This window comes from Pinus tabuliformis, chromosome 9 (assembly GCF_031772625.1).
Source record: "Pinus tabuliformis cultivar Carrire ecotype Pingquan chromosome 9, CPIR1, whole genome shotgun sequence".
Lineage (NCBI taxonomy): Eukaryota > Viridiplantae > Streptophyta > Pinopsida > Pinales > Pinaceae > Pinus > Pinus tabuliformis.
This window is the reverse complement of record NC_142307.1, coordinates 1232645280-1232651388: the sequence shown is the minus strand read 5'-3', so window position 1 is coordinate 1232651388 and position 6109 is coordinate 1232645280. Positions and strand designations below refer to the sequence as shown.

At 38.1% G+C, this 6109-nt stretch overlaps 1 long non-coding RNA gene across 1 annotated transcript; it reads left to right on the top strand.

Annotated features, from left to right (window-relative positions):
• Nucleotides 1-896: 896 nt before the first annotated feature.
• LOC149152991 (uncharacterized) lies at nt 897-2793 on the top strand. The gene is made up of 3 exons (XR_016263053.1): nt 897-1186; nt 1298-1466; nt 1630-2793. It is a non-coding gene; the product is annotated as an uncharacterized LOC149152991 (long non-coding RNA).
• The last annotated feature ends 3316 nt before the right edge of the window (nt 2794-6109 follow it).

Sequence of the window (6109 nt, the reverse complement as noted above, 5' to 3'; positions counted from 1 at the left end):
CACCATGTGTCTCTGGTACTGACGAGGAATGTCTCCTAATCGAGCATACTCCGGGATACCACGAGTCAACCCTTCAAGGTTCCTCGCGATCTCCTCCTCGTTGTCACTCTCCTTCTGATAAGGAGCGATAGCATTGATAGGGAGGGGGACGTGCCTAGCTATTGGGGACATCCCAGAAGGCCGCTCTGGTCCAACACCTGCATTAACAAGAGAAATGTTATAAGCACATATATACCAAAAACAAGTAAAAAATCTCAAAATTAAAAATTTTGGTTTTTTATCTTCATCATCAAAGTCCTCTCCATCTCGTAAGGGCAAGTCTGGATCTCCTTAGAAATCAGTGCCACTATATGGCTAGTCCTCCACGACGATCTTCTGTCATTGTAGCCATGAAAATAATGCAGGTCAGTATGACATGTGCTGACCCCCAGTGATCATGGGCAAAAAACAACTCCAGCGGGCCATCCGCGTATCGTGTGGCATAGGAGGATCTACCTCAGTCAGCGGATACTGGAACAATGGTACTCGTTCCAGGGAGAAGGTCACAAGCATTGATCCAAAGCCAAATTGCTTCAGATTCCTAGCCTTAGCTTTGGATAGTTGGCACTTGATGTTCATCTTCATGGCCTCTGCCCAGTCAAAGATCGTAGGAGATGTGCAGTCAACAGCATAAAGGAACTTCCACTTGTTACGCCGTAAGGCGTTTCCCTCTGGGAAGAACTCCCTTATATGCCACCGTGTCTTATTTTCGACCATTGATCTGATGTGTTAGACGATTAAAAGAGATTGTGCCCTTGGATCAGATCATTATAGTTGGAATTTTAATCAGCGCTGGTTGAACTCCCGGCAGATCCATGAGTTTATTAACTGCCAAGCAGCTGTAACGGTAAAGAAACCACAAAATAAGTAAAGGAGGGCTTCAGTAGACCAGCAATGGTGGTGATAGAGGAAGACTTTGTAAGCCACCTGCTAATAACTATGGAGGCTCCTTTTCCTGTGTATGGAACAAAGGCTCCATTTTTGCAAGGATTATCTTTAGATTGGCTTAGAAATCGCTCTAAATGGGCTGTGATCAGTAATGGCTCGGCTATTGATTCATGGAACTCTCCATGTAACTATCTTCGAGGCAGATTCACTGAGTGATCCTGGTTGAGTGACGGGAGGAGCTCCCAAGTCCTTCAGAAAGGTAAAAAATGGCGTAATTTGAGTTCTAAGATATAGAACGATCGAATCCTCTGTGATTCATTTTGTCTTTTTTTGTCTTTTTTTTTATTATTGTTTGTGTCTATGGTTACAGTTCATTCAAGACATTGAGGGGCATTCAAGAGACTATGGGGTTTGGAAAAGGAGCTAACAGACTGTACGCGACCATCGATCTGGAGAAAGCTCTAGTGGGTTGAACTCGGTCTAGAGAAAGCTCTAGTGGGTTGAACTCAGATCCTTGACGAACCCAAAAACCCACGATGGTATGATTCCTTTCACATTTACTGTGCTAACCAAGCTGGCAATGTAGGAGTTCTCTTTCATGCACATGGGACTGTTGAATCTCTACTGCACTTTAAATACTTGGATGCTTGTATTTTCTTTCATCCTCTTTCTGATGAAGATATTTGGCAATGGCAATGGCAGATCAGGATAAGCCAGAGACCCCATCTAATAAGCTTTGCAGGTTCTCCAAGATGCAACAATACAAAATCCATTCGTTCCGTCCTCATTGAACAGTGTTAGGCAAACCAAAGAGTTGCAATTTTTTGAACTGCAATTCCTACGTTTGCCTAGGTCCCAAAAACAAAGTGAAGCTCTTCATGCAATCCGAATTCTACCTTCAGCCTCCTGGTGATAGCCCTACTCGGAGATCCCTGTTCGATTCTCTTAAAGTTGGGTGCATTCATGTGTTGTTCAATCCCTTTACAGCATATTATAAGTATCCATGGCATCTTCAGTTTACATAGCAGAAGAGACAGTTGAAGAAAATAATATAAATGTGATAGAGGCTCTTCAGAAAATCCCCAAGGAACAGAGGAAGGAAATGAGAAAGACCATAATCCAGGAAATTATACCTGCTATTCAAGATTTAAGGTTTTCCAGGATGCATTTATGATTTCTTTGAATAATATTCTCTGGAAAAAAACTAATCCCTCCAAGGATGAAGCCATTTGAATCCATGATGCATTCCATTATGGAGGGGACAATGCATCTGAGTTGAGTACAAGTTTTGAACTTTACAGACAACTAAGCTCTTGTAAAAAATTGTTTTGAATTGAGGATACATGAACAATCAGACGTTCATGGTTTTTGTAATTGCAAATAAAGGCATTGAAATGTGTCAGGCAATTGTTATAGGTGCTATCTCCACGATTCATAGGGAAAAAACTGAAGTGGAGTCTGCACCCAGCAACTTTCGGTTTGTTGGATGTTATTTAATTATGTAGTCAAGAACATAGTTACTGGTTGTTATTTAGTTATGTATTCATGAACATAATTATCGGCATCTTCTTTGGTTTTAGTTTGGTGGTTAAAGGCTACCAAAACCAGAGTTTTATACCGATCGGACCTCCAAATTACACAGATGCATATGTATGTGTTTTCCTTATCAGGCATTAAGAAAACTGTTCAATGTCTAAAATTTAGTTTCATGTATTTCTCTCTTTTAATATCATAAAATGTGCAAATGAAATCTATTCAATGTATCAATGACGTGTAGATTGTGGATTACTTTAATTGTGTGTGGTTTAGTTCAGATTATTGTTTCATTATTGTTTCATGGAGCAGGAAGTATGGCATTGGATGAGATGGAGTAATTTTGAAACCGTCTCAACTCTGCCTTCAAGCTCTGACATAAGCCTAAACACAGATGAAGCGTTATTCAAAATTGCTTCCATTTCTTCCTTTGACATAGTTTCTCCTCCATGAATGATGAACTGTCGGTTGGATTGAAATTCTTCAATGTGATTGCCTGTCTGCTAGTTAATTTTACAGATCCTTTATTTTTGTTTTGCAAAATACTTTAGACATCACAACAGTCTTCTTAGGGAAAAATCGACTCAAAATTTGGAAGAAGTGTTGGAATTGTTAAAGGGCTGTCGTTTGACCACCCCTGCTCAGTTTCGAAGAGTGGTCTATCTCAACCCTAGGTTCCTTTTTTATAGATCCAAAATGAACCTGAAGTCTAAGCTGACTTTCCTTGGGACCTTCATGGAGGAAGAGGATATCCCTAAACTAATTATTACGTATGCAAGGGAATTTGGAGCCAGTGAGAAGAAGCTTAAATCTAAAATTTCTCTTTCGGAAAGATTGGGTGTTGTGGGTCGAGTATTATCAGAGTTAGTAGCTAACCATCCTCATATGTTCATGGCTTCAGAGGAAAAGGTAATGAAGTCATTTAGAATTGCCGAGGATTTGGGTTTCAAGCTGGGATCAAAGAAGTTTGTAGTTGCGGTACATGGAACGTTTAATCTAGCGAAAGAAACCTTAGAAGAAAAGATTACAGTGTTTGAGCAGTTTGGGTTTCTCAAAGAAAAAAATTTCGCAAATGATAGATCGGGATCTGTCTATTCTGTGGCTTTCAAACAGATGGTGAGATCACTCACACTTTCCTCAGATTGAGTGGTACATCAGCAACATGGAGATCAAGCTTGTCTACACATGTCAGCATATAGGTCAGAATGAACAAGGGATAATATGGCTACTCTTTAGTGACCAGAGGACAAATATGGCTATGGCTATAGATAAGCTCTATTATAGAGAAGCAAATTTTGTAACCAAGTGCGATGTTAGGTTTTGGTGGATTACTTTTTTTTTCTTTTTTTTTGTATAGATGATATTGCAGCCGAGAAATATTATGTTTAGTATGAGAATAGCTCAGCAGAGAACTGGCAGATTCTGCAATTCTTGGTCTCAGAAATTTATGAGAAAATTTGGGGTAGATAAAAAGCTCATCATTGTAAGTTGTATCTGATCTGAACAAAATCCCTATTAAAATGACACATGCACTGAATTTGTCAGTAAAAACATTTGCTAAGATTATGAGAGATAAATCTTTAATATGATTTTTCCTGTTCATAGTTTTTATTTTTTCACCAAAGAACTCCAGGTAAACGCTCCACTATTGGCAATTTTAATAAGGGGTCATTTTGGCTATATAATCTTCATGATTTCTCTTGCGGTATTTCAATATGATTGGTAATTTAAAAAAAATTTGAGGCTTGCTGTTCAGATGGTCTCAACTAAAGAGAGTTACCCTGGATGGGACTCTAGCTTAAATTTGGCATTCCCTCTCATAACAAGGAGTGCTCTCAGAAATGACTTGATTCATTTTGGGCAGGGAAAGGATAGAAATTTGAAGAGATTGGGCAAAACTCTACTATCTATAGCAGAGTTCAAGTATTATTTGGACAATCATCTGCCTTTTTAAGTTTTAGGCTATGCTGCCCTCTGTAGTTACAACCTTACCAAGTTTTGCTTCAGTTGTAGTTTGCAAAAGTAAACACCTCATCTTTGCAAAAGCTAACAATTCATTTCAATGAAAAATGTAGTGAATTATTTGTTCTTGATAAATTTTAGTCATGTTGTGAATGAGTAGTCCAAATGTATGACATCTGCTTCATTTGTTTGACGAGATGGTTGATGGTCCTTACCATTACAGTGTAGATTCTAATCTTTCAACAAATTTTGAAAGTGTGATCTAGCAATTTTAATAAGGGGATTTTTTGGCTATATAATCTTCATGACGCTCTTGCGGTATTTCATAATGCTCTTGATATATTTCATGATGCTATCTTTCATGATGCTCTTGCGAATGATAATTTAGACGAGACTTCTTGTTCAGCAATCCCTGTCATAACAAGGAATGCTCTCAGAAATGCCCCACTTGATCCATTTTCAGCAGGCAACGGATAGAAATTTGAAGAGTGGGAAGAACTCAACTATCTATAAGAGACTTCAAGTATTACTTGGACAATCATCTACTCTTTTTAGTTTTAGTCTATGTTTCCCTCTTCAGCTACAACATTACCAAGTTTTGTTTCAGTTGTAGTAATGGAGTAGTTGCTTTGATAACATCTAGTGAGAAGAAGCTTAAATCTACAATTTCTCTTTCGGAAAGATTGGGTGTTGTGGGTCGAGTATTATCAGAGTTAGTAGCTAACCATCCTCATATGTTCATGGCTTCAGAGGAAAAGGTAATGAAGTCATTTAGAATTTCCGAGGATTTGGGTTTCAAGCTGGGATCAAAGAAGTTTGTAGTTGCGGTACATGGAACGTTTAATCTAGCGAAAGAAACCTTAGAAGAAAAGATTACAGTGTTTGAGCAGTTTGGGTTTCTCAAAGAAAAAAATTTCGCAAATGATAGATCGGGATCTGTCTATTCTGTGGCTTTCAAACGGATGGTGAGATCACTCACACTTTCCTCAGATTGAGTGGTACATCAGCAACATGGAGATCAAGCTTGTCTACACATGTCAGCATATAGGTCAGAATGAACAAGGGATAATATGGCTACTCTTTAGTGACCAGAGGACAAATATGGCTATGGCTACAGATAAGCTCTATTATAGAGAAACAAATTTTGTAACCAAGTGCGATGTTAGGTTTTGGTGGATTACTTTTTTTTTCTTTTTTTTTTTTTGTATAGATGATATTGCAGCCGAGAAATATTATGTTTAGTATGAGAATAGCTCAGCAGAGAACTGGAAGATTCTGCAATTCTTGGTCTCGGAAATTTATGAGAAAATTTGGGGTAGATAAAAAGCTCATCATTGTAAGTTGTATCTGATCTGAACAAAATCCCTATTAAAATGACACATGCACTGAATTTTTCAGTAAAAACATTTGCTAAGATTATGCCAGATAAATCTTTAATATGATTTTTCCTGTTCATAGTTTTTATCTTTTCACTAAAGAACTCCAGGTAAACGCTCCACTATTGGCAATTTTAATAAGGGGTCATTTTGGCTATATAATCTTCATGATTTCTCTTGCGGTATTTCAATATGATTGGTAATTTAAAAAAAATTTGAGGCTTTCTGTTCAGATGGTCTCAACTAAAGAGAGTTACCCTGGATGGGACTCTAGCTTAAATTTGGCATTCCCTGTCATAACAAGGAGTGCT